Below are 11,267 nucleotides of genomic sequence, written 5' to 3' on the forward strand. Positions count from 1 at the left end.
TAGATTGGTCAAGTTATTAATTGTGGGCCTATACACATCACGTGAAGTCTGGGAAGTTTCAGTTCTGACCCTACATGTAGTGGCATGATTTCAACAATCCTTGTAGACTACCACAGCACGATGTCAAACACAAAATGGTCAAGCTTTGACCTTTCCGCTGTCAGAAGAAAATATATTTTATGCAATTAATAATAGTCTTTGTGAAGTATTTTTTTTTCCTGGGGCTTGGCATGTATTGAATCTATTGGAATGATTTGAACAAACTTTAATGGATCCCTAAACGATAATAATACCCTTTTTCCTGTATAATTATATCAAATTAACCTGCATATACTTTCCTTCAATGTCTGAATAGTCAAAACCTACCAAAGTTTATCCAAACAACTATATCATAACAAAAATTGTATAATTACTTACTCCCTAAAGTACCCTTGTGTACGTGTCTGTATTTTTAGTAATTTTTAAATCTCTGCTTTTGACATTAGTCTGCAATGTACCACATCTAGAACAGTAAACACAAGACCTTATAGCCGTGAAATATTTTGACGTTTATACTCAAAACAATTGTGTAAACATCATGAGAAAAACATACTTTTACTATATGTCTACCATTCTGATAATACGTTCTGGTCATTGTCGTTAATATTATCCGGGTACAGGCCTTGCAAGTGACATTGGAGATACGGATCGGGATTGTTATCTTGCACACATGTTAATTCGAACATTTCTACCATGTAATCAAACTTATGATTTTATTAACAAAGTAATATAACAGACACGAAAACCATACATTAAGCTTGATAGTTGACCAGTAAGTGGGATAAACTTGTGGATGATGGCATTACGCTCTTTTTATATAAATAAGTTTTAAGTTTAATACACATAAGTGTACGACTATTGAAGTATGGACCCACGCGGTACAAAATACAACGCTTACCAGATCACTAAAATTGCAACATTTATTTGATAGACGAGTAGTGTATTTTTCCGTTAGTATAAGGCGAAATCATTATGCACATACATACGACCATGTTTTCACAACTGTTTGCCCATATGTGGATGATGGTTGTGCACAACAAATGCAATAAAACGAATTATTATTGCAAAAAATAAAGTATATAGTGACGCAGACACATTTTCTTCATTATTTAAACTTGAATGCATGCATATCATAAATCGAAGACTAAACAAATTTATCACATATTAAAGATATCAGTTTGACGTTGGTCTGGGGATTGAACGTAATTTTAGATTTTAAGATACATGCACGTTAATTAAACCCCTCATCCATGCGAAAACGACATACAACGATAGCAAAGATAAAACAATGTGTCAAGCTGTACCACATTAAATGTTATATATAAACTTTGTTGGCAAATAAATACCTTTGCAATAAAACCTTTCTAAGTAAGACTTTTTTGTGTAATATAAACATGAAATATATTACACTGTCACGTCCATTATGTCGGGCAGAGTTGTATTAAACTACCCTTAAATTGTTAAAAAAAAATACAATTATTTAAACTTGGATCTAAGTATTCGATTGATCGATGAAACATTTTATGTGTTATTGGAATGATTTTCAAGACTGCAAGTTGTGTTATGTTAAGCCAGCATTTGCGATGTATGCATGCAAAGGTTAAACTAAACGATAGATTGACACATTGAACGCTACGTGATATTGTTATTTGTCCGTATGCAGTTGGCAAATAGAGTAGTTGGCATCAGAATTCTATTTTACCATTGTCACCAGAAGATCTGAAAATTAGGCTTATTCAGGATAGTGCAAATTGGAGGAGACAAAGATAAGCCATGTTATTCAGAGTCCATTTTAAGCGGGTCTTTCAAGTACGCAAATTAGCGAGAGCTTTTTTTTTTTAAATGCCATATTGAATAATACAGTTGCTTTCCGGGCCAGCTGTATCATACTCATGTTTCAAGTTCACGCTATTGGTTTACGACAAGGAGAGGTGATGTCACCTCTTTTGTTTTCACTATGTATTGAATATCTAGAGTTCTATTTGCATTGTAACGTCGATGCCGGCTTAAGCATTGATGATTTTACTTTCGTTTTGTTGCTGTTTGCTGATGATATGGAAATTATAATTATGTAAAAACCCTGACAAAAACTCGGCATTCAAAACTGTTTTTTGTATATTGATGTACATGGGGTTTATCTGTAAATACATCAAAACACAAATAATGGTTTTCCGAAAACGTGGAGCGTTATAAGCAAACGACAAATGGACCTATAATAGCAAACATATTGAAGTAGTTGATGATTTTAACTATCTAGGTACTATTTTAATAAATCAGGGTAGTTTTGTAAAAGAATAATATTGGTTTAAAATTAAAGACAGTGATACTTAACTTTATTAATGGCAAGAAAAAATGGATATCAAATGTAAAAAAACCCTGAATGATTACGTGTTTGTTAACGTGTTTGAAAATTATCACTTTGTTAACGTATGGAGTCTTAAACTATTTTAAACAATACTCTATACAATGGCTCTACACACTCGAAAGTCAAGTATTAATAATGTACAACAAATTTAAATTATCGTTTGAAATGAAAAATGATTAGATGTCTTACCTAAAAGCCTCAGATTGTACTTCTTAAGATTAAGAATGTCCTGTAATCCTTTTAGAATTCAAGTGGGAAGGTTCAGTAATAACCAACCATAGAAAGGAAATAAAATAATATATTGCAGTTGTAACTCACTAGACATAGGAAATGAATACCATGTTATACTTATCATCCCGTGTTATAACGGTATCAGAAGCAATTTATTAATTCGTATTATTTCAAGCGACCATCAGCATAAATTCCTAAGCCTTATGAGAACATTCCCAAACAAGACGTTATTACTTATCTTTGTGCGAAAGAAGCTCTTTTTAATCAGCAAGTACTTAATGATTGTTGTACATAATACGAACACGACCAGCTAATTGTTATGTTCCGCGGGAAATGTAAAAACATTTTGTATAAAGAGAATATTGACGGACACATGGACTTTCTCATTCACTTCAAGGCGTATTATCGACGATCCTAGCTCATTGCTTATGTGCTTTGACGTTTACCATTAATAATTTTATATACTACCTATCATAACGATATTTCTCTTTAAATGTAAGCTAATGTATATATAATTATGTGAGGTGTTTGTATCCGAATACATTGATATTTCTTACATGATTACTATCAGGCATTTGAGTTACTAACTGATATCAAATTTTCTATTTGTACTCATGTCCTCATGTACTCAATTAATGATTGACTCATTATTCACCCAATCGTACATTCGAACATATTAAATTGAATTTAATGCAGGGCTAGTTTTCTTAATTCACGCTTTAAATTGTGCAGTGGTAAATAAGGTTTTACCTGTTTTAATTTGTGAAATATTTTTTCAACTGTTTAGATTTATATGTAGTTAATCTAACCAAAAGATTGCACAGCTGTAGTAAAATATTGATTTTCATTAAATCGATTTCTAGACATGACAAAATATGTAAAACCATCTGGAAATTAATTCCTTATATCTTTCTAAATATCCCGACTATGGGTTCTTTAGAAAAAAATGCAAACTAATATTAATGATACTTGTATGCATGTCATACTACTGTTCGTCTTTATAAATCATCGAACAGAAGAAAGGCTAGATAGCAGTTAATGTTGCAAATATAGTTATAAGTCACTTGTTTATCAACACTCGATATTAAATTTGAAAATGTTAAAACGATAACAAGCGTTTATTGTTAATTATCATTGCTTTTTGAAGTTACAAGAGAAGACAGCAGGTTACACCGATGAGAAATCCCTTTCAATATACTCATCCACCGTACTTTTTTGTAATGGTTGAATTTTAAGAACCATAACTTTGTAAAATATATTTGATTGTTTTAAGTGTTATATCTTGTTATTGTTTTAAGGGTTATGTCTTGCTTTTTCTAGTGAAGTAAGAAAAAATATGTTCAAGAGCGCTTGCGCGACCTAAATTATCTAAACAAAATTATATTTAATGAGAGACAAACATGATTTAATAAATGCTTTTGCGTTTTTCTCAAGTAGCGCAATGGCGTTCTTATATGGACCAAATAAATGTCCTATTTACACCTGTCACTATAAAACGGTTTAATGCACAAAATTGAATGATATAAAATTATGTTCGGCATTTATCTGACATAAGTCAATCCGGATTGAAATGCGGAGACAGTTTCCACAAAGATTAGTACATCACAGGGGATTGCCAACACTTTATCACTTCAGTGCATGGTATTTTAATTATCTCCAAGAGTATCTAATTCTTCATTTGTTAACAAATTTGCGTTATTTTCTTTTTTATGCTTAATTGTTTAAACAATTATTATGTATATGTATTTATTGATTATGTATTTGGATAAATTGACTGCGTATTATTATAAGAACGGTATGTTTATTATGATAAACAAATCGGCTAAATAGTGTCAATATCATAAGTACGAAATAGAACTTTCCAGACAAATCATAAACGCATGAAATCTGAAAATACTACTCAGTGTCCATAATTACAACACAAATTGATATAACCTGTAATGTGAAAACACCAATAGTCGAAACCAATGTGCATCTACTTCTGTGGGAATTTTGTTTAAGTTTCGGTTTCATTTTTGTCGAACTTCTTAATCGTTATGTTTTCGGCAAATTATTATGTCATTTGGTCACTGTGTTTTAATAAAAATGATATTGACGAGATAATTTTCCTTACGCCTTTGGTTAATCCGGTACGAAAAACAAGCCACAATGTCATTTGAACGTCGAAATTATTAAAACCTAACCAAAGGTGTCATTGGTATTGCTTTAGAAAATTATCGGTGAGTTTAACCCTGTACTTCAGACCGTGATAAACCTACCTTCAACCAGTCTCAAATAGTTATGCATAATGATCCGTTTTATCTACATCTCAATGTCGTCATTGAATCAGCGGTTTGTTGTAAAATGCTACGGATTAAAACTCGCCTCAAAGCAAATAAACTACAATTCGAAATACCAATAAGAATCACATATTTTTGTTAAAATGGCTAGTATAACATGATCAAACATTGCGTTCAAAACGGTTGCAGTGACCTGTGATAAAGTGTCACCAGCTATCTTGATCTGGACGAGACGACAAAAAGATAAAATTATGAAACCAGAACGTGTCCTCATTACAACAAAATGTTTTAAGAGAAGTATTGTGTGTACTTAACACGATAAGTGCGACACAACTGTTCGAAACAATTAACAATCAATTGAAAGATTGCATTGAATTTTTTACTTTGGCGTACTACAAACTACCAAAAGAAAAGCAGATTTGGTTACATGTATTTAATTGTTTTACTTAATGCGCAACTGTATTACCGTTATGCAAGTAATGTGGAACCTCTTGCTTTTTTGGGATACCAAATCTCGTTCAACAAGTATGCCAGTAGTTTCTTTATAAATTATTTTAAAATGTTGACCATGATGTATACTATTAACACTTTTGCTTGTGAAATCACCTTTATGAAAATCAGTTAATAGAGCGACATAGGTATGATTAAAATTCCCCAAACAGTGTGTGCCATGCAGTAAAATTTAGTTCATCGATGCAGTTAATTACGTTGCAATCCCGTTCTCATACGGTGATTGGTGTATGTTAAACATTATATAAGCAATGCTCGTTATGACAAAGTAATATAACGATAAAAACAGAACATTCACAATTAGCCAATCGTTTCGAGTTTATATAATTTTTAGATTCTTAATCGTCAAAATATGCATTTGACATGTCAATATACACTTTGACCCATCACAAAATTGCTACAAAAGATATGTTGAATGATCCAGGTACGGTACAAGGTACTTTATAACATATCAAAAGTTTACCGAAATTGGACCTCCGGAAAGTTGTTGTTTTTTCAAGATGGCCGCCACAACCTACTTATGATTATAACTATGTAACTATCCACTCAAAATTGATGATTATGGTGTCTTAACTTAGGTTTCGGGGGTAAACGAATACTTTAATATCATCAGACATAGTGTGAATATATAATGTTACACAAATATCCAACATGGCGTCCAAAAATAGGCACCGCCACAATAAGAAGGACCACACGTACATAACGTTTGACTCAAAGTGATGATTTTTTTTAAATGTAAAACGCAACATATTTGGAAACAAAGAAAACTTTGATTCGATATCACAAGCAGTTGAATAATCGAATACGAATACGAATATTTATTTGCAGTCAAAGGCCACCAGCCCATTATACAGACAGTGTAATTACATTATTATATAAAATAAACTCAGTAGTTAAATAATACAAAGTCATATGATGCAACACACACATGCACTTTTATAGAACAAATACTGCTATACATTATAATTTCAAAAATGTTTAATATCAAAATGCAAGTATAAACATATTTACAAGGTAAGCCACAGATTATGATTCATTATCTATGCCAAACAATGTAATTATGCAGTTTTTTAACCAAGACATGGTTTACCTAATAATGAAATACCTATGACAAGTTAGCATGCACAATAGTAACATACGAATAAAGTAATCTAAGAATCATTAATCATTATCAAATATGAATAAACAATTTAATACAAGCATGCAGTATTAAAATGAAAGCTAGTTTGCATAATAATTACGTAATTATTACATATTAGAAGGCACATAAATATATATGTGTATAATTTATGGCAGTCTAAATACATGGGATTTACATTTTGGACATCTTATCATGAAATTCAATTTATGACATTCCGCTGTCCATTATTAACTGATACACAATCACCTTTGTTCGTAGTATTTGAATCAGAGCGTTTAAGTAACATTACTACTCAAAATCAACAAAAATTTCGTACAATATTTCGTAAAATAAAAAGCTAAACAATTAAAAAGCATTGTTCCTTTTGGCCATTGTCGAAATTTCAACGCCAGGTGTTGTCTGGTAAAATAGATGTTTGTTAATACAAAATGCTCGTTTTATTATGGTTTAACAAGTTACCATTTTAGTGTTCGTGTGTCGTATCAATAGATATATTCAAAGGAAATTAACATGGAATTTATTGTGGTCACAAATTAATAAAAATGAGCATTTTGTATCAACAAAAATCTATGTAATCATACCACATCTAGCGTTGAAATTGTGGCTATTGCTATAAGGAACACTGATTGTTTAGGTGTTAGGTGTAAACTTTATTTTACGAAATACGTTACGAAATTTTCGTTGATTTTGAACGTTATAAAGACTTTAAACTGTCCATATTGTCCTCCTCGTCTTCAGTACAGACCTGTTTTGAATTGTTTGGATTGTCACAGTTTTCAGTTTGGCAAGAGCAACATGCTGTGCAGGGGAGTCCATAGCGCTTGCAGCTGAATAGAGAGGATTTACATCCTACAGAACTGTTGCAATGGCTGATTTTCAATAGCTCGTCAACTGCAGCATTGCTTTGTGTCATGATTGGAAATGATAAGTCATTTTCCTGTTTCCATAGCCACGCAGTGGGAATCATATTGTTTGTAATCCCCATCGACACTACAATTTGATAGTATACGCAATGGCAATGAAAAATTCTGTTTCATATGATGTTGGGGGGAGTCGCACAGATGTGACACATATTTTAGCAGTAGCAACTTTCTTTGTGAAAATATTATTGCGCTGTGATTCTAAGGAATCATTGGGCTTTCCATCACACAGATCCACCATCAAGCATTTTCCAAGATATGATATGTCCTCAAGAGACTTGGTCTGGCACAGGTTTTATTAATTTCCGGAAGACTTTTTACAGACGCTGAAATTCCTTGAAGTTGAATCACAACCTGTGTTAGTGAGAACAAAGAGCAACTCATTGCACACTTCGTCCCCTTAAAGTTTTTTTCGAAAGGATAATGTTTAAACGTTGTGTTCCTTTGAATGTGTGTTTACATCAGAACGGAATAAGTTGGTCTGATTAACAGTGTGATGCTATGACGGGATCTTCCCACTGTTGCTTTGACCTTGTCTCTGGTGTATATTGTCTTTGATAGAAGGACCGTTTTTCTTACCATCAAGCTCATCTGTCGCTGACCGTAATGCCTTACAGTAAAATCTGCATACTTCTCTATTGCGTTATATGCGTCGCCCTATTCCTATCGTAACGATGAATCAAAGAGCCACTATCAAGCACGAAACAATCTTTTCAGGAATACAGTTCATCACAGCGTCACAGGCTGCTTTACCTAGTATGTTCTTGGCTTTAAAGAGGGCAGGAGGGTGGGGCTTAGTTCACACGGCAATACGTCTTCTAGGGAAAGATCTTCAGATGTTGACACTTCCAAGAAACGCTGGAACAGAAGGGCATAATCAATAGCACGGTATTTAGCAACCTTAACAGCGTAGCCATTCCCAAGAGTTTTTGCTCTGCCTTTTCGTTTAAATTTATTAGCAAAGGTCGACTTTCCTTTGTTCTTATCATGTTGTTCCAAACCTCCTGAAATGTATCAATATTCACATCTGGCCAGGCCACTATCCCATTGACAATGTTTCTCATTAGAGTTAGATCAGCTGTATAGGGTGAGCAGGTTGTAATCTTAGTTTGCATTTCTCGAGATCAGAACCATCTCTTTTGGTAAATTTTTGATATGATAAACTTGGCATTATACCCTACCAAAAAACAGTTTAAATAACTTGTGTAACAATTGTTGGGGGTTGGATAGGTTTTTTTTCAGTATAATAATTTTAGAGCGTGGTAAATGTTCTTTATTATATACCTGTTTAATGCTTTTAACAAAATACAGGTTGTATCAATCGTTGATATAAAAAATCCCGTATTACGCTACTCGCTGTTTCCATTTCCGTATTACCATACTAGCCGGACTACTTCGACCAATTTAATGACGTCACATTACACGCACCGAAAATAGAAATATTTTATATTACGAATTATATTACGTAAGACATCGTGCGACGTCATTTCTGTGACAAAACACAATAGTTTTATCTTAACTCTGTAAGGACATGTCGGACGTGGTGTTTTTTAACAGTAAACTATGTGTTAAAAACGTATTTTGGAGTGTGTGTTTATCATGCATACATGTATATTTCGATAGGAATGCAATAAAATAGTGTGGTTTAAACTAAGTTTCGATAAAGACATGGAAGATAGAAGTGGAAGTGCATATCGTTTAAACGTTTTTGTTATAAACATCGGATTAAAGTTGTCAACTTAATTGTAATAAAAATTGGATTAACGATGGCATTAAGGTAAGCGTGTCGGAAAACTGTGTTTTCCCGGTTCGAATGTTTACACATTTATTTACATAAACTGTATTTATATGCGTCTTAAATAAACTATGGCGTACCGTTTTAGTAATTGTTTTGTCAGTTTTGTTAAAGTAAAAATACATTTGTTAACTGTTTTCGTTAGTTGTTGTATATAATAAAAGGACTATTACGCTAGTCAATTGTTCCAAGAGTTTGTATCACTCGAGTGGCTTGTGACATGACGTATCACACAAGAGGATTATTACTGTTCCCTCGCAAAATTCATAACTGCAACGAACATTCGCAAATCCGAAACCTGTTTTTTCTTTTATTTTTTGAATTTACCAAAACGTGAAAAGGTCCCTTTAATACCTAAGTTGAGGTAATCAATCAGCCAATTCACTGAAATGTACCGTAAAGAACGCGGAAAAAAACACAGGGCCTGCTATACTCTTGAAGAAAGAAACGCAAATATACGCAGCACAACTTTTACATTTTCAAGCTTATCAAAAACATATTTCAAAGTAAAGACCGTTACATTAATTCATTAATTTGTCGAAATAAACGTTCGCCGCATCTCTTTTACGCTAACGGTGGATATTATCCGTATCCCTATCCTTATCCTTATCAAATATGTTGTGAAATGATTCAGCAACCTCAACTCCGGTTTTACTCTTTAATGGAACAAACAAAACTTTACAAACCTATCACCGATTGGCAAAGAGAGTTAAAAGAAGCAACGTCAAGTGCGATAAACGCACTGCCAGCAGCATTAACAGCTAGCGCATAAGAAAATGCCAATGCAATGTCTTTTCCTCAATACACAAGCATACAGGCACAAGAGGATAAGGGACCAGCGGAAACATTGATAGAACTAGGTTCAATAGCAACTGAATACTTGAGATCGATGGCGAGCAAAACACTCAGGGATAAAACATTTGGACTGTATGATAGAAGTGGTGTTTTTATATCGGAGATTCACAGATTACACTATCTTTGGATGATATTATTGTTGGAAAAATGAAATATGATGGAACCCCCGGTCTTTGGGAGCTAATCACATCGAAATATCCTGATTCCAATATATATATACTACACAAGACATTGACTCCTACAAAACAAGTTTACTAAGCACCAACGCCATTGTGAATCTTCAAACGGGAAAAGTTAGATCTATTTCTGGAAAGAAGTACAGAAACATTATTAAACCAATATTCGATATGTATGTAAAACCTAAAAGGTAACAAAAATACCTTCATTAGTCAAGAAGAAAGGAGAAGGAATAGCGTTAATGCCTTCTGATCCAAACACACTTGTTCAAATGATTACATTACGAGTTGCGAGTCATCATGCAGGCAATACTGGAGTAAGAAATGAAATCGTGGACATAGCATATGAACTAAAGAGACAAGAGGTAATAGACAAAGAATCGTATAAGAAATTAATGTTGCGTATTAAAAAAAAAGATTGTTACCACTAAAAGAAGGTATATCAAAAACACGTGATTGGAGGTGATGGAATGTTTGATACTGTCTCGAATTTCTTAAAGCGAATGGTAGGATCAACTGCAGCCAAAAAGATTGCAAATGTCGCAAAAACGGTGTCATCGAAAGTGAGTAGCGCATCGAAATCAAAACTAGGTAAAGAGGCTATCGAAGCCGGAAAATCGGTTGTAAAAGAAGCGGATCAAAGCTAAGGATTTGTTTATGGATATAATGCACCAAAAATCGAGAAATAACGCGAGAATTAACGCAAGAATCAAGGGATGTGTTTGCGTCTCTCATAAATATGGGTTCCAATAAAGCAACAAACATTAACAAGTTGATTGTGGGTTCAGGCGTCGGGGTAAAGAGAGGGAACGCAAGGGCAAACGCAATATCAATTTAAGATCTTGTAAAATGTTGAACACAGGATCCGGTCTGCGTCTGGCTTAATAAATAATATATTTATTAATAAAAATAGCAACAATGTCGAGCGAAATATTAAATTTAACGGAAGCTAAAAC

Source organism: Dreissena polymorpha, chromosome 8 (assembly GCF_020536995.1).
Source record: "Dreissena polymorpha isolate Duluth1 chromosome 8, UMN_Dpol_1.0, whole genome shotgun sequence".
Lineage (NCBI taxonomy): Eukaryota > Metazoa > Mollusca > Bivalvia > Myida > Dreissenidae > Dreissena > Dreissena polymorpha.